This window comes from Erinaceus europaeus, chromosome 19 (assembly GCF_950295315.1).
Source record: "Erinaceus europaeus chromosome 19, mEriEur2.1, whole genome shotgun sequence".
Classification (NCBI taxonomy): domain Eukaryota; kingdom Metazoa; phylum Chordata; class Mammalia; order Eulipotyphla; family Erinaceidae; genus Erinaceus; species Erinaceus europaeus.
This window is the reverse complement of record NC_080180.1, coordinates 17,115,305-17,136,619: the sequence shown is the minus strand read 5'-3', so window position 1 is coordinate 17,136,619 and position 21,315 is coordinate 17,115,305. Positions and strand designations below refer to the sequence as shown.

Here is a 21,315-nt window from a genome sequence, read left to right as displayed (position 1 = left end):
TCTCATTTCCAAATATAATTTAGGACAAGAATGACAAGAAAAATCAGCCTTTGCTATTGAACAAGAGTCAAGAATATAATGAAAACTGTGTCTGACACAAAATTGCAGACAAGTAGAGAAAGCAGTGGCATTCTGAAAGCTGCAGGGAGGATGAGAAATAGATCTCAGGAAGGTTCTACTTTTCTTGGGTGGGAATTTTTCTTTGAAATTCAGCTACTTTCCTGATGAGTTCCAGTTACCCTAGTTTAAGTAGCATTTAAGACTGAGGGCATGCACATACCAATTATAATGAAAACACTTCTTTGGCAACAACTCTAGATTGCCAACTACATTTGCAGAATTATTCTGCCCTGTACCTCACCAATTCTCTGTAAACAGTCATTATAAATATAGATGCTAATGGGAATTTGAGGTAAACCAATAATAGCGTCACCATATTCCTTTATTTGAGTTTGAAATGAACTCACTACCTGACAAAAAATAATGCTCAAAGAAATGAAAGTAAACACTTTGCCACAGATAGAAACTGACTGGAAGAAATATAGCTTAACTCAACAGCTACTGTGAGCTTCTCAATACAACATTTTCTTGCTTGGGCTCATCCTCCTTGGGGTGCAGGGCTGGTCCCTACAGAAAAGTCTTCATGGAAAATCAGACCAAAGAGCATCTGGCTGAGAAAGACAGATTCGTGGAAGGAGAGAAGACTGCAGGGCTGAGTGATGCAAGTCTGCTTTCACCTCCCAAATTCACCAGACAATTCTCTAGGGAGAAGGGAGACAGAGGTCAGGGTGAAAACTCCCTTCTTAAAGAATTCTGAGGAAATGTATTATCTCTGTGAAAAATTTCTTTCAAGTATATGTTTATTAGATTCCAGAAGACATCTATTCAATTCTGCTGGTCAAGAGACATACATATCATATACCCTATTTTCTTATAGTGAAAAATTATTTAGCCTCTTGCAGAACAATGAACATTAGGCCACTACCTAAAAAAGAAAGAAATCAGGTGGAGAAATAAAGGATTTTCCATTAGTGAGGCCTATTATAATGTGAAAGCTGTGTTACCTTCAAATGTTAAGTCTGTTTCCAGAATCTTTAGAAACATGTATGCATTTAACCAGCTAGAACAAAATAGATGCTTCCAGACATGCCTACTTCCCAGGCCTCACTTTTGTCCCTCACTTTTCTAAATTAAAAACAACTTCCAAATGACTTAGAGACAGAACCACTCACACATAATGCTTACAAATTAAAAGGAAAAAAATAGATTAATAAAATCTTCACAGTAGTCAGCACTCTTAACCTTAAAGAAAATGCTAACAACTGTATTTACACCTACTTGGAATTTGCACCCCTGAAAGGAAGGTGTGTGTGCTTTTAAGCAAGTAGGCCTGGTCTGAACAAAAGGAAATAGCTTTCCCCTCACATCCTACCATCACACAGAATGCTTCAAAAGCAAACAGAGTATTCCAAAGTTTTACCTTTTATAAAGATTATGATTAATTCTTTTTTAGCATTTGCTGGTTCTTGTTTGCTTTTGATAAATCAGTTTATGAGATCTTACAAATCAGAGTTACTGGGATCTCTGCAAGCCACAAAGTGGAATTTGCCCCTTGGCACAACTTCAAGTACACCCCAACTCAACATTGGTGAGGGGGGTGGTTGGACTGGTGGTTTTGCTTCTATTCTTCTCCAGCTTAAGGCTTCTGCTCCTGCTCTCAGAGTTAACCCGTTAATGCCCAAGAATACACCATACTGTGGCCTGTTCCTGCATTTTCTAGTCTGACAGATATTCATCTTCGGCTCACAGCTTGCAGGTGGGAGCCTCAGCTGAGGAGCCTTGGTGTCAGGAAATCAGCAGCTGCTCGTATATCACACTGGTCATTAGTGGAGGATCATTCTGGACCTTTGCCCACAGCACCTTGCTATGGCAGAAGAAGGGCTATAAAACCCTAGGCCCTGTCAGCCGTTGTCACTTAGGTGAGAATTTATCAGGTCTCCGGGTGCCCTCTGACTGGATTATTATGAATAATGAATGAAGCTTTATGCTACACCAAAGCATTAATAAGATGGGAATGACTGGGAGAAACTCCATGCACCACAGTCACAGTCGGTCTTGGGGTTAGCAGCTGGTGGGCCTGCCCCATCCGGCCTCAGCTGAATCTGACTGCAGAGCAGCTCGCCTTTAATTACAGAGCCAAGCTTCACAGTCTGAGTTTTAGCCTGTGGGTGGTAATACAGAACCAGGGATGGAGCTGTGTGTCTTCACTGGTAAAAAGAGACAAAACAAATTTCAGGGAAAAAAAATTAGACCATTTAATGTCAATCAACTATGTTGCTATCACTTGGAAGCAACTGTGTAAAGTAGAATTATCAGCCCGGTTTAAAAAAAAAAAGTCTAATATCAAATACAAGTGTCTTTCAGAATAGATATCTAAGGTATGGAGAAATGACTCCTGCCACTTTTCCATCTGTGAATGATATGCTCCTGTGAGTCTCAAGAACACATGAACCGAAAGGAAGGAAATTTTTTTTCCCCCTTTTGTTGCCCTAGTTGTTGCAGCCTCGTTGTGGTTATTATTGCCATTGTTGATGTTGCTTTGTTGTTGGATAGGACAGAGAGAAATGGAGAGAGGAGGGGAAGACAGAGAGAGGGGGAGAGAAATATAGACACCTGCAGACCTGCTAACCGCCTGTGAAGCGACTCCCCTGCAGGTGGGGAGCCGGGGGCTAGAACCGGGATCCTTACGCCGGTCCCTGCGCTTTGCGCCACGTGCGCTTAACCCACTGCGCCACCGCCTGACCCCCAAGGAAGGAAATTTTAAGAAAACTGGTGAGTAGAAAGTGGTCTGAGCACAATGTGTCTCAGATACAGTTAAACAGAAATCACTCTCTGAAACTGTGTTCTGAGAAAAACAATAATAGCCCTTTGGGCAGATTCAGCCCCAGAGCTGATACCATCTCCACGCTGCCATATTGGGAATGCTCTCAGGACCGTCCAACTATGTTCTTCCACAAGTTCTCAAGTTTCACTGAAAAAAAAAATGTCCATCCAAAAATCTTTCTCAAGAATACATTGTTTGGTCAACATATATAACAGTCTGTGTACCCTGGTTTTCCATTTGAATCTATTCCTAGATTTCAAAGGCTATGTTTCAAGGAACACATGTTGGTTTGTCTTTCAAGAGATTTGCTTTCCAGCTCCCATCAATTCAGTTCCACTCTTTGAAAATTTTCTAAATCCATACTTTTTAAAATTTATTTATTCCCTTTTGTTGCCCTTGTTGTTTTATTTTTGTAGTTATTATTGTTGTTGTCGTTGTTGTTGGATAGGACAGAGAGAAATGGAGAGAGGAGGGGAAGACAGAGAGGAGGAGAGAAAGATAGACACCTGCAGACCTGCTTCACCACCTGTGAAGCGACTCCCCTGCAGGTGGGGAGCCAGGGTTTGAACCGGGATCCTTATGCCGGTCCTTGTGCTTTGCAGCACCTGTGCTTAACCCGCTGCGCTACAGCCCGACTCCCCAAATCCATACTTTAAAAAATTTTTTTCAGGGCTATGCTAATTTTCTTCCTACTGTCCTTTCTTCCATCCCTTCTTCCACCTTTATTTTTTTATTATTATTTTTCTTTTCAATCAGGAAAGAGAGGGAGAGAGAGTGAAAGATACCACAGCACCAAAGCTCCTTCAGTCAGGACCCAGCCCAAACTTGGGCTGCACAAATGGGAGAGCAGCACACTGTCAAAGTGAGCAATTTTTTTTTATTTTTTATTTTTTTAGGATATTGTCTCTTCCTAGATGAATGGACACTCAAGAATCTTGACAATCAATGGGGGGGGATAATAGCAACATGGAAGTTTTTCTTTCCTTTATTTATTTATCTATTTATTTATTTATTTTTTAACCAGAGCACTGCTTAGCTCTGGATTATGGTGGGGCAGGGGACTGAACCTGAGACTTTGTAGCCTCAGGCATGAAGTCTCTTTGCATAACCATTATGCTATCTACCCTGACCTTTCTTTCCTTTATTAATGCTCCAGTGGTAGCCTGATATTATACAGCTCCTAAGAAATGCTGTGATCTATTCCTCTTCGGGTGACAAGATTATTTTTTTAGCAGCCTGAGTTCATCTCAGATTCCATAGGTGTAGAGTTATATGAAGCATCTAATTACCTCTGTGATTCCCAGTTGACCCATCTGTAAAATGTGGGAGGAAGTATTTTTATTATTTATTTCTATTAATTACTTAATAATTGTCTACAAGGGAAGAGGTACTATTTTAAAGCTTGCCCATAGTAGAACTGTAAGACATTGAGAAACTCAGAATATTTGAATCCCTGCTACTGTTACAACTATGAGAAGAAAGAAGAGCCAAAATTATGTTTTAAAAGTGGCTCCCAGAAGATCTTTCACTGTCCTTAGTATCAAGAAAGAGACACGAAAGTGATCAAGTCAAATCAGTTCCCATCAGCTTGAAAACACTGCTTGCCTCTCAGTTATCTCTATGCCTTAACTTCCCATGTTCACCCAACAGATTCTATACTTCCTTCCATCTTTTGTTCTTTGATATTTTTTTATAACTTAATTTTTAAGTTTTAGAGCTAGGAGTTCTGAGTGAGTCAAGTTTAATTTCTTCAAATTCCTTTTCTGTGCAAGCTTGTCTGGCACTCCACACAACACCACACAGCCCTGCCCCATTCACCTCCCACCCCCTCCGTCCCTCCCTCCCTAATTCTATTGTTCATTCCACTTATCTGATATTTAAATGGTAGAGTGGATACAATATTCATGAATAAAGCATCTTTCTCAAGACAGACATTGTATCACATATTTATTTGAATGCCTCATAGGCCCAATCTTCTTCATAATTTACTGAAGAATAACTCACAAAGTACCCTCTTAAACAATGCGTTCATCTTGATTTATACAAGGATGGTCAGCACACATTCGCTGTCCTCAAGGACCTCACATCCAGGTAGCTATTTAACATTAGGAGCAGTGCATCTGTTATGGGTTAGGTGGTATCCATGAGGAAAAGATGGGGTGCTATGGTCCAGATGCATAAAATATTAACTAAATCACATCACCAGCAAGTTAAACTAGTATATGCAAAGGGTATTGACTAGTCACATGTGTTGATGTCAATCTTTTTTAAAAAATTTATTTATTTATTTCCTTTGGTTGACCTTGTTGTTTGATTGTTATAGTTATTATTGTTGTTGTTGTTGTTGTTGTTGTTGGATAGGACAGAGAAATGGAGAAAGAAGGGAGACAGAGAGAGGGAGAGAAAAATAGACACCTTAAGACCTGCTTCACTGCCTGTGAAGCGACTCCCCTGCAGGTGGGGAGCCAGGGGCTCGAACCAGGCAGCATCCTGCCTCTGGTCCTTGGGTTTTGTGCCATGTGCGCTTAACTCATTGCGCTACCGCCCTACTCCCGATGTCAATCTTAAGGTAGATTCCAGCATCAGAGTGAGCTTGTCTCTGCTTCATTCAGCAGCTTCCTTAATAACTGAGGGAAGATCTAGTGGGCTTACTGACTAATTTGTGGTTAATAATAATAAGTCCTTGAATGATTAGGTTGAGTTCCAAAAGGAACTTCTGAAGCTGAAATAAGCACCTGTATCCAGGAAAGTAAAAACTCCAAGATGAAATAGATACTGAGTTTGAACACACCTCAAAACAATTCTACAGTGTAGACAAGAGGAATATGTCCTCCATAATACCTTGTTTAGTATGAACCGTTATAACTTTTCTTAATCTCAATCCAGTATGTCGTACAGGTGATACGCTATAATACGAACTTGGCTGTGGACCACACTTTACAAGGAGGGATGTGGGCAGACAAGCCTTTGTGTAGAGAAAGGGCCCCATACAGGCAGAGTGATTCAAAATTATGTCAGCCAAATGTAGGTGAAAGGAACTTAGGTGGTTTTGCTTGAAGAAAATAAATAAGAAGCATGTCCATTGTCTTTAGTTCTTTCAGAGGGCTATGTGAGATTAAAGTCACTCTGTATAAACCCAGAGATGTTGTCCAATTTATAGAAATAAATTTCAGATAATATAAGAATGATCTTTCAGCTGGCGATGCAAGTAGACAGACTTGGATTGTGACTATGAGGGAAACCCCATCTTACCACTGTTGCCTCTCTTCCCAAATTGTAACTTCATATTACACATTGTGATCTCTCAACCCAGATCTCAGGAATACTGTGCAGAAAATCTTTCTGAGAAGGGATTTTTGCATGTCAACTTTATGACAAAAAATATTTAGTATCTTTACCTCTCTACATCTCTTTGGAAGACAACCTTCCAAAGGGACATCATCAAGGACACTGAGATAATTCAGTGTGTTGGAGCACTGGACTTACATGCTTGACTTCTTAGAGGCTGCAGGTGCAGTCCCAGGCACAGCCATATTCCAAAGTTGACTGGTCCTCTGGTCTCTCACTCTTTCATTCTGTCATCAAAATAAATAAATATTTTATTTACGCTTCATGCTATGTGCGCTTCACCCAGTGCACTACTGCCTGACCCCAAATCTTTTATTTAAAAAAAAAAAAGACCATATCTAAATATACCGTGAAGGGGATGTCCAAATCAAGAGCTGAGCTAAGGATTACCTGCTGAGAAGTTTTCTGTGACTCTCCAGAGAAACAGAGAACTAGAATGGGAGGATAGTACCTCCACCAAGCCAAGGGGGAAACATCTCCTTGTGAGGAACCTTTGTGATTCCCCCAAAGAGATATCCTTCCTTAACCAATGCACTAAACTGATAGAGGCATCTGGTTATCTGCACACAAGAATCTGGAGTGACACAAAGGAGAGGCAATACACTGTGTCTAGAGACAGACCTTCAAGCCCATCTTTTCTTTCCTGAGAAAGACCCAGATTTCAAAAGGAGATGCACCAAGAAAAGTTGAGGGACCAGCCAGTGAATTGAAATTCTTTTCACAGTGCCCTGCAGGGAGCTCAGTGGTTGTCAAGCTTCACAGCATCAGAAGGAGTGCTTCCTGGGGACCTGGCAGAGTGGAAGGGGCTCAGCAGTGTCTCCCCAGGGTTACCTTCAAGCCTCTTTTCAGTTCTGGGATCCTGGGTTTGAATGAGCTCTGTTGTTCTGGCTGACTAATTTATGTTCTTCTTATTCAGATCTCTGTGTTTCTAGATGGATTTTTTTTTTAATGCTTAACTAAACTAACAAAAAATGTCTCTTTTTTCACTCAGTTAAACCTCAGCATGTGACTAAATTCCACCTAACTGATAATTTTGAGATGCTTGAGCAAAGGGAGGTATGTGTGTGTGTGTGTGTGTGTGTGTGTGTGTGTGTGTGTGTGTGTGTGTGTGTGTGTGTGTATGTGTGTGTGTGTGTGTGTACTCAGGTCCACAAGCTCTGCTGAAACATGTAGTGTGCTGGATAGGGTTCTCCCACTGAGCCAACACAAGCTTGTTATGCAAAATACTGACATTGGCAGAGTTTCCTGCCACCACTAAGCCATAATCTGCTTGGCCGACATAGGGGACGCTACAAAATCCCAAGGTTAATTGGGAACAAGGCAGTAAACTCCAGCTTCTCCCAGGGCAAGGCGTTTTTAGATGCCATCCAAGGACAAAGACCCGCAAACATGAGGAAAAGCAAGGTCAAATTTGCCAAGATTTTAAGAAAATCAGAATATGCTGGTTTTTTTTTTTTTTTTTAATCTTAATGAAAACACACAGGAAGTCAGGTGGAAGACCGCCTGTTTTTCCAATATTTACAATCATGAGAATATGGAACCCCACACAGCCCAGCCAGACCACCCCGAAGTGCTTTATATTCTGACCTTTATAGGGATCCCTTGCTCCTGAGACTTGTTCCACCCTTAAATATGCAAGAATGTGGGACTCTTCTGGGGACAGAATCACTACTTCACTCTGAGTTCTAGAGACAACTTCAAAGCAAGCAGGGGCTCATCTCATAATGAATACAGGTTGCCAAGAACTTTGTTCACATGTTAAGGTCACTTTATTTGACTCAATAAATTGCACCCCCAACATATCTGTTCACATGAAAAGGAAAAGCAAATCGGTGGGCAAGGAGAGAAATTTGCAGGTGAATAAAGGGAACTCCTAAGCAGAAGGAGCATTTTGTGACAAAACGAACATGAAGGAAGATAATGACTTAGGCAGACCAATGATTACCCTCTTAAACGAGATGAAAATTTGCTCAGGAGAAAATTGAACAATAACAGAGATGAAACTGAAGACAGTAAAATCAGCAGTGCCAGGCAAATGAAAAGGCAGATAAGAATGAAAATAAAATGAAAAGGCGGAAGGAAAGGAGTTGAACAGATGTGGGCAGGAAGGAACACAATTAATTCTGGAAAAGTGAAAAGAAATGTCTGAGCTATTATAATCAGTGGTGCAGGTTTCATATGAAATGTAAAATCTGTTGTGATCAGCGGTGCTGTTTTGACTCCAAAGAGCTCAAACAAAGGAAGGAGTGATACCCATGATTATTATTTATTCATGACCCTTGCTTCGGTGGGGTTCTTCTGGCAAAATTCCAGCCACTTCGCCATTTGCAAGAATAGAAGCTATGGAGCTTAGCTGCTCTGAGGATTTGGTCCTGTAATCTCCTTTAATGTTTCTGTTGCAACAAAAGGTCACTCTCAATGCAGATGTTCATAAAGCTGACATTAGTCTGAGGCCCACTGGAGGTCTGAAGCTGTAGTAGACAGGAGGAGGCCTGGAGTGGAGTGCACACCTTAGGTCTGTCATCAACACTTAGGTTTTAGTAATTGTGCAGCAGGCTGGAGAGAGACTGCATGGAACTTGCTTGCAAACGGTCCCCTTGTCTATCCTTAAAACACCGCCAATGGCCAGAACGGAGTAGTGGTCTAACCGGAAGAACAAAGTCAAGCAGTCTTGCTATCACACCAGCTCTACTGCTTCCCATCCAACTATGTACATCTCACTACAAACCACAAGTGCAGTAGCAGGTTATGACAATTTGAAATAAAGCAAAGTTGGGCCAAGCGGCAGCACACAAAACCAAGTGCAAGGACCCAAGTCCAAGCCCCTGTCCCTACCTGCAAGGAAAAAGCTTCATAAGTGGTGATGAAACCATGCAGATGTCTTCCTCTCTTTTTAAATTTTTTTTAAATATTTTTATTCTGGGAGTCGGGCACTGGCGCAGCGGGTTAAGCGCACATGGCACAAAGCGCAAGGACCAGCAGAAGGATCCTGGTTCAAGCCCCTAGAATCCCACCTGCAGCGAAGCAGGTCTGTAGGTGTTTACCTTTCTCTCCCCTTCTCTGTCTTCCCCTCCTCTCTCCATTTCTTTCTGTCCTATCCAACAACGATGACATCAAGAACAACAATAATAACTACAACAATAAAACAACAAGGGCAGCAAAAGGGAAAATAAATAAATATTTTTTTAAATAATCAATTAAAATATTTTTTATTTACTTATTATTGGATAGAGACAGAGAAAAATGGAGAGGTGAGGGGGAGATAAAAGACAGAGACACCTGCAGCCCTGCTTCACCACTTGTGAAGCTTTGCCCCTGTAGGTGGGAACCAGGGGCTAGAACCTGGATCCTTGAGTACGGCAATGTGAGCACTTAACCAGGTGTGCCACCACCTGGTCCCTCTCCTTTCCTCTCTACCCCCCCTTCTCTCTTATTTTTTTTGCCCTATCAAATAAAATAATAATAAACGTAAATCAAAATAAAAACTATTTCTTTAAAGAAAAGAAAACAGAGCTCTCCCAGATAACAGGAACAAAGGACAAGGGAATGTGGCTTTGCTGAAAGCTTAGGAACAATATTTAATAGAACTTGTAAACATTTTTTTATTTTAAACCACCATGGTTATTGCTAGGGCTCATTGCTTACATAATCAATCCACCTCTCACAAGGACATTTTTTGTAATTTGAAAAGTGAGGGGGAAGATACAGAGGGGAAAAATTTTGAGAAACACCTTCAATATAGCTTCATCACCTGCAGGTGGGGACCAGAAGCTTGAACCCAGGTATAGATGATTTATTATAGTTATTTATAATATTGCAATGACTGGTGATGTCTCTCAGTACTACAACCCATGCAGCATGACAGTTGCCACTCCTTGGTCCTCCTATAGATTCCTATCTAACTATCTCTGATAGCTACCCCAGTCCGAAAGTTGATAATAATATGCCCCACCAACAAGTGAGAAAATGGATCCTCACTGTTTGATTTGACCGAGAACACGAAACCACTAAATATCATAGGACACCAACATTCAACTTTGGTTACATGACTGAAAGTTGTTTGGCTTCTATTCACAGTCTGCACCAAGCTAAGTTAGAGTGGTTCCCGCCATTCACTCAAAACACTTCCCTCTGGATGCATATTGTCTTTTGTCAGGCTCCAGGCTAGAGGCAGACAGAAGAGTAAAATGGCTTCTCTTTTTAAGAAACTACCCTAAATAAAAGAACCAGAAACCAAAGCAAAATTTAGGATCTACCACCTGGGGTTTCAGGAGAGACTTACTGATATTCCTGAAGCTAATTGACATGGGCCCACTTATAGTCAATAGAAACTATGTTTGTTTTACTAGAAATTCTTCTTTTTCAAGAAAAGGTTAAGGATGAGCCAACCTGCCTAGAGCTAGGCCTGCACCAGTAACCAAGGCAGCTTCTATGCAAACCCTTTTCCTGGACCAAATTTCATGCAATTCATTAGACGGATGAACCTTAAGTCTTGCCAGTCCCTTTTTCAGTGATAAACCATGTGGAAACATAGTCCTTTCCCCCCCCCCTCTATCTGGAAGCACGAACAAGGCCAATAGTAATTTGTCCAGGCAGCCATTACTTCAGCACTTCTATCTTCTCCCTACCCCACCCCCACACCACACGATGAAGTATTACTTGCCTATCATACAAGGTATGCTTGTTTGTGTCTTTCCTCCAAAACACCTCTCGGACTTTGCCTCACTGCCTGGAATACTACCATTGGGAGGGAGCAGCAGGGTCTCTTACTGATCTCTAATATATAAGAGTAGTGTACACCCCTGGGAAAACTCAAACATATGATTATGGAGTAAAACATGAATGTCTCCCTTTGCCTTCCCTTTATCCCAAACCCACAGACATTTGCAGAGGTAATTGTGACTCACAGATTGAAACTCAGCCACCCACGATTTTTTCCCTCTGAATTTAGATTGGTAATTAGATCTTTATTTAAAAAGAGCCTTGTTGATGGACATTTCAGTGCTCAAAAAATAGTGGCAATTAATATCCCAGCATATATACCCTTGGGACATGTGGAAGCATTTCTGAAAGATAACTTCTTTAGAATTTCTGAGTAAAAGGGCATTTAAACTTTAAGTGTTTATTGATACTTATGGGAACTCTTTTTTTTTAAATTTTTTATTTAAGAAAGGATTAATGAACAAAAACATAAGGTAGGAGGGGTACAACTCCACACATTTCCCACCACCCAATCTCCATAACCCACCCCCTCCCATGATAGCTTTCCCATTCTCTAGCCCTCTGGGAGCAAGGACCCAGGGTCATTGAGGGTTGCAGAAGGTAGAAGGTCTGGCTTCTGTAATTGCTTCCCCGCTGAACATGTGCGTTGACTGGTCGGTCCATACTCCCAGTCTGCCTCTCTCTTTCCCTAGTAAGGTGTGTCTCTGGGGAAGCTGAGCTCCAGAACACATTGGTGGGGTCTTCAATCCAGGGAAGCCTGGGAACTCTTTAAAGTAGGGGACTAAGATATCACGAACACTGCAAATGAACTATTCCTGCCTCATTTACACCACAGAAAGGAAACTATCTGCCTATAGTCCCATTAGTAACACATCCAAACACCTGGATGCAAAATATATAATATATATATATATATATAATATATATATATATATGTAACCATTGCTTTAAGCCATTATCAATAATTTGAGAGTAAAACCTTGAGATAGTGGGTCACAGAAGTGTTATTGAAGATAGGCTGAGACCAGGATACATAGCATAGAGAGGGAAGGCATTGAAGGTCAAGGTACTGAAAAGCAGAGTGGTAGACGCTGGGAGCAGAGATAGAAAGGATGAGAGAAAACAGCCATAGCCTATGACACGGTCTGGCACCATGGTCTCCTAGTCAAGATCTCAAGATGCCTGCCTCCATGGGTGTCCAACACTATATCGTTTCTTCTCCAAAACAGAAGATTCCGGGTGCATCTGGGTGACAAGTCTAGCAGATGGAGACTTGTCTCAAGTGGCCTCCCCCAGGGCTCTGTTCTGGCTCCTATGCTATTTAATATTTACATCAATGACCTCCCAGAAACTTCTTCAAGGAAGTTCATCTACGCCGATGACATCTGCTGTGCAACTCAGGCATCCAAGTTTGATATCCTTGAGGAAACACTCACGAAAGACATGTCTCTGATATCTGATTACTCTAAAAAATGGACTTCTACTGTGGAAGTGGGGGGGGGGGACCAAAGCAATGAAAACTAGTGTGCAAGGACCCAGGTTCAAGCCCTTGGTCCCTTCACCAGCCCCTTCCCTCATCCCCCTTGATTACTCTGTCTTTATGGGCCAACCTTGTTGCATCCAGTGAAAGATACACTTTCCATATTCAAGAACCCAGGTTCAAACCTCCTCTCCCCACCTTAGGCGGGAAGTTTCAGGAGTAGTGAAGCTGGGCTGCAAGTTTTCTCCCTGTCTATCTCCTCCTCCCCTCTCAGTTTCTACCTGTCCCCTCTAGAAAAAAGAGAGAAAGAAAGAAAGAAAGAAAGAGAGAAAGAAAGAGAGAAAGAAAAAAGAAAAAGGGTGGGGGAGACAGCATAATGGTTATACTGTGGCTCCATGGTCCCAGGTTCAACAACACTCTCCACCAGCCCCACCCCCACCCCACTCATCTTTATAAGCCAAAGTTGAGCAGTGCTAGAGAAGGGAAGGAAGGGAGGGAGGGAGGGAGGGAGGAAGGAAGGAAGGAGGAAGGAAGGGAGGGAGGGAGGGAGGAAGGAAGGAGGAAGGAAGGAAGGGAGGGAGGGAGGAAGGAAGGAGGGTGGAAGGAAGGAAGGAGGAAGGAAGGAAGGGAGGGAGGGAGGAAGGAAGGAGGAAGGAAGGAAGGGAGGGAGGGAGGGAGGGAGGGAGGAAGGAAGGAAGGAGGAAGGGAGGGAGGGAGGGAGGAAAGAAAAGAAGAAAAGAAAAGAAAAGAAAAGAAAAGAAAAGAAAAGAAAAGAAAAGAAAAGAAAAGGTGCTGATGGGAGTGATGGAAAAAATGTTTTTGTAAAGAAAGAAATAAAAACCACTGGCAAAAGATACAAAAGTTTTAAAAAAGAAAAAGAAAAAGGAGGATAAACCGTCAGAATTTCCTCCCCACATCTGAGTCCTCTACTAATTATTTTTGCTCCTTATTTTCTGTAATTCTCTTAACAATACACAAAACATGAGTGCTATTTTATTCCTAAAACCCATGCATATATTTCTGTATATAATCCCTCACCCTCATTGAGAGAATAAGACATTTGTGTTAGAGCAGTATTAATAATAGAGTTGTCTTGGACAATCAAGTTGTCTTGGACAAGTTGTTTAATATTTTTAGAAATACATTTTTTCTCTCGTATCAAACGAGGTAAGCTAGAACATCTGAAGATGATCTCACTCAGAAGTGGACTCTAAGTAACAAAGCAAAGGACAATATCAATGGACAAATCTATCACAACAAATTCGGGCAATTGGAAGGGGCCAGGGAAGACTATATCTTAAGATAATAGTTTGGTTGATGGGGAAATGTAGTGATATCTACCTTGGAGAAATGTGTATATATACTTTTATGACAACAAAAATTTTGTAAATCGACATTTCATAAAAAAGTGATTATTAATAGAATAGAGAAAAAATAGATTATTCCCAAAATTAAGAATTGTTGCTGATTTGAGCATTGTTCTGGTTAAGTGTGTGTGTGTGTGTCAAATGCATTTTTTTTATCCCACTTAATCAACAAGTCAATTATCCTTGTTTTCATATGTGTAAATAATGTTTCTTGGGAAAAATTTAGCAAGTTGGGTAGAAAAATTATTATTAAATAATACTCAATCAGATAGGCACTCTTGTACATTAGCACATTAGACCACATCTGTGCAGAAAACATATATATTAATGAACTTTTACTAATGGTATAATCACATTTAAGTGCAAAACAGTGCCTACTAAATTTTTTTTTGAAAAATAACAAAGAGCTTGTCTGTGTTCTATACACTACTTAACACTTCAGGCACATAATTCATAAAAGAAGAATTTATTACTGATATGATTATAACAATAAATTATATCAAGCATGTATTTTGGGGGCTGAAAAGGTAGATCACCTAACAGGATGCCAGCCACGCTATGCTGTGACCTAATTTCTACTCACCTGAAGAGTATATGGAAGTATTCAGTACTATGGAGTCTGTCTCTCTCTCTCTCTCCTTTGTGTCTCTTTTTACCTGTCTTATCTATTTATCTGAAAAAAAAAGTCGATTCAGAGTGGTAGCACTGCATGTGTACAAGGGGCCAGCAATAACAAAAGAAAGAATAATAGAATAAAGAGGAAGAAAGAAAGCAAATCACAGAAAGAAAGAAATATGTGAAATTGGGAGTCAGGCAGTAGTGCAGTGGGTTAAGCGCATGTGGCCCGAAGCATAAGGGCTGGCTTAAGGATCCTGGTTCGAACCCCCGGCTCCCCACCTGCAGAGGAGTGGTTTCACAGCTGGTGAAGCAGGTCTGCAGGTGTCTATCTTTCTCTCCCCCTCTCTGTCTTCCCCGCCTCTCTTCATTTCTCTCTGTCCTATCTAACAACAACGACATCAATAGCAACAACAATAACTACAACAACAATAAAAAACAACAAGGGTAACAAAAGGGAAAATAAATAAATAAAATAAATATTAAAAAAATAAACATGTGAAAGTATGAGCAATATTTTACTAAGTCCTGGAAAATATTGACATTTATTTTAATATTCATGAACAATACTTTGCTTTATTATTTGTTTTGTCCAAAGCATCATTTAGCTCTTTCTGACTCCCTTGGTGATACGAGCAAACTTGGGACCTCTTGGGTACAATTTCTGTGCTACAATTAGCTGTGTTAGCTCTCTGACCTTAAAGATTTATTGATGTTTATGAAAAAGAGAGACCACAGAGCACTGCTGAGATATGGAATGTGGAGATGCAAGACGATGACCTGGGCATTCAGTTTCTCAAATTGTGAGTCATTTTCCCTGCCACTAAAAGTTAATATCCTTATATATCTATATCTATATCTCTTCATTTTTCAAATAATTCTGAAATTTCCATTCCCAGTGTTCATTACATTTTTTTTGGAAAAGTGAAACTGTAAGGAATGAATGACATTGTATTACTATTAAAGGATACAAGAATATTTGTGAATACATTTCAGTTTAGATGCATTAAGCTAGTGTTTATTTTTAGAGATTCTCTTGGATAATATAACCAATATACAGAATGAAAATATTTCTGACCACATGGATTGAAATTTCCATGCAGGTTTATTTTGTCTTCCTTTCCCTGAAAATATATTCACTGGAAACTGCCTTTTGCTTCTTGTAGTCCTGTGGTTATTTTCTGGTGCATCTTAGGTAAAAAGATATACTATAGTTGCTACAAGTCAAAAGCACAGTTTCAAATTAAATTGTCTGTGATCTAGCAATAATCAAATATCCATACTCTATTTAGAGGAAGGCTTTCCTTTCTCCAGCTGGGATCTCCTGTGAGTTGTCACTCTTACAGGAGATAGAGATATGACTTCTCCCTCTCCCGCCTCATTCCTCCTAGAAGCTGTTTCTAATCCAATCTGGGTGGGGAAGAGATGGGGGAGTGGCATATGTAGGAAGCAGCTTTGAAAACCCCACTGACTGGCATTGGTAGTCCTTTGTTGTCTGGACTGCTACTGTAGTAAAAAAAAATATCTGGAACATCAGGGCTCAGTGCATGGACTGACTCTTAGGATTGGCTGGTCCTAACACTCACCCTTCCTGGAGCCCCCAACACCTGTCCTGCTGAGCAAGCTTCCCTTAAAAAGGCCCAGTAATCAGATGAAGAGTTTCCCACCAAGTCCCTGATGTTTTATCCCATTTGACTTGCCACTGGAAAGTCATTTTAGGGCTCCCAAAGACAGCTTACCCTGGGATTATAAGACTTTGACTGGACTCAGGCACTATGGTTCTCCCATGACTGCATGGAGTACACCCAAAGTCTCTAACTTGTCCACTGAAGTTCCCGCACCATGTCTGGTACATATAGAAAATGTCTTCTATCCTTTTCCTTGATCAGAAGTCCTCACAGCTTAGTTTCTTCTATGATCCTTTATAAAATATTCATCAACCAAAATATTTTTATTCCTCTGGAGTGCATATGGACTAAGAACTATGAAACCATTCTTAAATCAGTTCCTTGGAAGAAATTGCAGACTTACTTAAGAAAAATCTTAACGGGAGGTGGCTCAGTGATAAGAGCACAGAACTTGCAGGCAGAAGGTCTTAAGTCGCTCCTAGTACCACATGTGTCAGCGGTGCTCAGAGTCTCTCTCACACACACAGTACATAAATGAATCAATAAATTCATTTAAAGAAAGAAAATTGTATTAATTGTAAGTTGTTTCATTGTCCCAAAAAAGTCCTATGTAAGGAGCCCAATAGAATTTTAGCTGAGAGGCAAAGGAATTTAAAAAAAAGTGAAGAGGCAAATGAACTTATGATGCTATAAAACCCAGATGTTCCAGTATGCTTCTCTGGGCCGATTATAAGATGAACATAAAAATGCCCCTGTAGATACCAACATTCAGCCTAGGTCAAAGTCTTATGGATGTTATAAATTTCAGAAAAGCATTATTCTTGAAGCATTGACACAAGCTTAAAAAGAGAACTGCTGAGAAGAGCAGTGGGAAAATAAAGAACCCACCCAAAGGTATGCAAGCGCAAACTCTGCGATGTGTCTGACACAGACTTGTTAAAATTGCAGTAACCATTTTACAGGCATCAGGAATTGGCAGATTCACTGTAAAGAATACATCATTTGAGACATTGTCTTAAGAGTGATTTAAGAAATGAGTGGGTCCTTCAGAATTCAGCTTTTGCTGCTGTGGTTTAAAACTTATTGGTTTGGGAGTCAGGCAGTAGCACAGTACCACAGTAGCACTGTGGTTTAAAACTTATTGGTTTGGGAGTCAGGCAGTAGCACAGTGGGATAAGCACACGTAGTGCAGTGAAAGGACTAGCGTAAGGATCCTGGTTCGAGCCCCCATCTGCAGGGGAGTCACTTCACAAGCAGTAAAGCAGGTCTGCAGGTGTCTATCTTTCTCTCCCCACCTCCTCTCTCCATTTCTCTCTGTCCTATCCAACAATGACAACATCAATAACAACAATAGTATCTACCAAAATTTTAAAAATAAATAAATAAAACTTAGTGGTTTAGAACACAACCATTTATTTTATCTTAATTCTGCAATTTTGTTGACTTCAAATGAGTGGTTCTCCTAGTCTAATAGGAGTTTGCTTATGTGGCTATGGACATTTGAGGTCACTGATTAGCTAAAACTCAAGATGGCTTCTTGATGGGGATGATAGAGAATCAAGGAACATGGTGGCCATTTCATCTCACCTCATCCCAATAATCTCTCATACCAAGTACCCAGAAATCTTATGTGGGTTCCAAGAGAACCCATATGAAAGCTAGTAGGTGTCTGAAAGCTGAGACACAGAACTGAAGCATTCTCATGTTCACCACATTCTATTAGTCATGTCTAGCCATAATGCCAACCCAGACTCCAGAGGATGGAAAGGAAAATTTACTTCTAGAGGAGATAAACTATAAATAACTTAGTCACCCTTAATTCATCACAGGAGATTTTAAGTAGTGCCCCTTGTCATTTCTAGACATCATTAGCATAGATATAGGTCAATCCTCCCTCTGAAATGCTGACTAGTTGATGATCTCAAAATCTCAAAAAAATCAACTTAGTAATACTAAAAATAAGAGACTTCAAACAAAGAGATGGTGACAGTATTGTGAGGCCTAGAAAAAGAGAGTTAACATACAAAGCCAAATTGTTGACCAATCATGGACCTAAAGGCTGGAATACTGCAGATGAAGAGTTGGGGGTCCTCCATTTTGTAGATAGCTAGTAGGCATAACTACATCCAACTCTGCTTCCTTTTTGTACATCATAATCAATATTACAACCTCTATCATCCAAGTAACAATGTTCCATGAGGCCTTTCATCTTTGATTGATCTATCTTCCACCAAACTATCCATTTATTCAACACACATTTTTTTTCTAAATATTTCATTTGTAGAGCCAGGTGGTAGCATCACTTATAGAAAACCATTGATACAGTGCACAAGTACCTGGATTCAAGCCTCCAGACCCCACCTTAGGGGGAAAATTTCATGAGTGGTGAAGCAGTTCTGCAAGTCTGTCTCTGTTCCTCTCTATCTCCCCGTCCCCTCCCAATTATTTTCTGTCTCTATACAATAAATAAATAAATATAAAATATTTCATTTACTTATTTTAATGAGAAAGAAACAGAGATAAAGGTGATGTACAGATAGACAGACAGACAAACTGGAAGATTATAGACAGGTACACAGACAGATAATAAATGCCAGAGCACTGCTCAGTTCTGTCTTATGATGCTGCTGGGCATTGAACTTGGGACTTCAGATCCTTAGTAATAAAAGACACATTTTTAAATTCCTGCTAAGTGAAATTCCAGTGATATTGGGCTAAACTCCGGTGATATAAAATAAACAATGCACTGTCAATTCCTTCAAGAAAGTCAGAATACTGTATTATGATGAAAGTGAAGAATAATGGGACAGAATCAAAAAGAGATGCTAGCTCAGCTTCTGTAGGAATATGGTACTAGATTAGATGCTTAGCAAGACTATGAATTGGCCTTAAGAGATGAGTAGAAATGTAGGACACTAAATTAGGAAGGGAAGAAATACTTTGAAAGCCCAGAAAATTGAGAGTAGGTCAGTATGAAGAAGGAACATAGGAAATAAATGGATGATAACACCAGAGTTAAGAACAAAACTTCAGTCTTGGAGACTGTTTCTTAACTAGTGTAGATAAGGAAATACTGAACAGAAGAGGCACTTCAAAACAACACATTTCTCAAGGTATCATGGTCTCTTTCTTTTGAGTCCCACCAACCATTGTGTCTTTCCAATGACTAATGCTGTGCAGCACAGCTCTTGCTGCTAATCAGTGTCGTTTATATACTGCTCTTTAAAATCTTTTCATTTCTGTTCATTAGTGATATCACCCTATACTCATCCTTCTCTTCCTGCTTTATCTCACTTAACATGATACCTTGAAGCTCCACCCAAGAAGAGGTGAAGGAAGTGAATTCATCATTCGTAATAGCTAAGTAGTATTCCATATGTATATATACCACCACTTTCTTAGCCATTCATCTGTTGTTGGATACCTAGGTTGCTTCCAATTTGGGCCTATTACAAACTGTGCCATGAACATGGGTGTATGTAGATCTCTTTGGATGGGTGTGTTTGTTTTCTTACAAGAACATAAAAAGGATACACAAAGTAGAATTTGGATTAGGTTCAATGTATAGCACCAAAGCAAAGGACTCTAAAAAGGGGAAAGAGGGGGAGGGTGCACAGGAAATTTTGAGGTCCTGGTGCATAATGATTGAGCAGGACCTAGGATGGAGTTCACAGACAGTCTGTGTTTTGCAGACATCAGTCATGGTGAGACAAGAAACTTTTCTTGTGTGTCAACAACTGTGCTGTAAAACATTAGCCTCCCAATAAGAAGTTTGTTTTAAATATTTTCATTTGGAGGGTGATAAGAACATTATGGCTAGTTATTCATAGTAGGCTAGTCATTGCATGGGTGATAAGTAACAAAAAGAAAAAGAGAGAAGAAAGAAATGTAATATGCTTAATGTTTGACATTAATTGGAATCCAAACCAATTTTTTTTCTGCCTAATGAGTGATTTGTATTGGAAGTGAGATTGTTTTTTAGACACTTATCACAGGGAGATAAGACATTGAACCCATGTATCAACAACTGTAGTACAAATAATTAACCTCCAATAAAATGCTTTTAAAAAGATTTTATGTAAATAGCTAGTAGGCATATTTTAGTTATATTTCAAAGGGCCTGTAGCTATACTAGTGTTTTTTGTTTTTGTTTTTGTTTTTTGCATGAACCTGAAATCTGATATGCAGGTGGATCCAAGTTATTGTCTGGGAAGATGATGTCATAGCTGGAAAAAGGACCAGAAAGCTGAATCAGGGAAGAGAGTAGCTCCCAAATATGGGGAAGGGGTATAAATATTGTTGACTATAAACCCCATCGATTTGATGTGATCTGGGGCCCATAATTAGCTTAGGATCTGGTGTGACCTCTGCATCCCTGTAGATCTGAGCTCACTTTCTGTGGTCATGAGTAGGAACATTCCATGTTGCCCCAATATTGACCTTCCTCAGGTGTAGCAGAGAGTATGTTGTCCAGCCTTCCTTCAGAGGATGGAACATTCTCTGCCGTTGTTGATCCAAGTTGATGGTAAGGTCCTATGGGGGCCCACAAAGGGGTCTATTTTGTTGTTCCTGATAGAAATGACCAGGAACAATGGGATATAACTAAAATATGCCTACTAGCTATCTACAAAATGGAGGACCTCCCAACACTTCATCTGCACTATTCTATTTATTTTAAATCGAGATTGAGAGATTTGAGAAGGAAAGGGAATATAGAAAGGGGAATAGAAAGATATTTGCTGCACTGCTTCACTGCTCATGAAGTTCCCTGCCACAGGTTGGGTGGTATGTTGCAGTGCACCAGGGCTCCAGTTCAAGCCCCACGTCCTCACCTATAAGGGGGTAGGTTCACAAGTGATGAAGCAGTGCTACAGGTGTCTCGCTGCCTCTCTCCCTTTCTATCTCTCCCTCCCCTTCTCATTTTCTCCCTGTCCTATAATATAAAATTAAATAAAACGAAAAAAAAATAAAACTTTCTTTAAAAATGAAGACTTACTTAGGGCAATTGTGACAGAAAGGATCTTCCATTCTTAACAGTTCAAATTGCATGATTCAAAATCAAAGACTACATTTTAATATTTTTGAGATAGGACTTCATGTATGTGTGATTTCATCATTCCAGGCTGCCTTTTCATTTTGAGAGAGAGAGAGAGAGAGAGAGAGAGAGAGAGAGATGCATCACAGCACCAGAGCCTCCTCCAATGCCACACTTTCCATATGATACCAGGGTTATGTGCATGGAGAGGAACATGCCCTGCACAGTGAGCTATT

General features: G+C 40.2%; 1 long non-coding RNA gene across 1 annotated transcript; it reads right to left on the bottom strand.

Annotated features, from left to right (window-relative positions):
* Positions 1–477: 477 nt before the first annotated feature.
* LOC132534717 (uncharacterized) lies at positions 478–7,990 on the bottom strand. Its single transcript, XR_009546429.1, has 3 exons — positions 7,820–7,990; positions 6,371–6,459; positions 478–761 (listed from the first exon to the last, which is right to left on the bottom strand). It is a non-coding gene; the product is annotated as an uncharacterized LOC132534717 (long non-coding RNA).
* Positions 7,991–21,315: the final 13,325 nt, after the last annotated feature.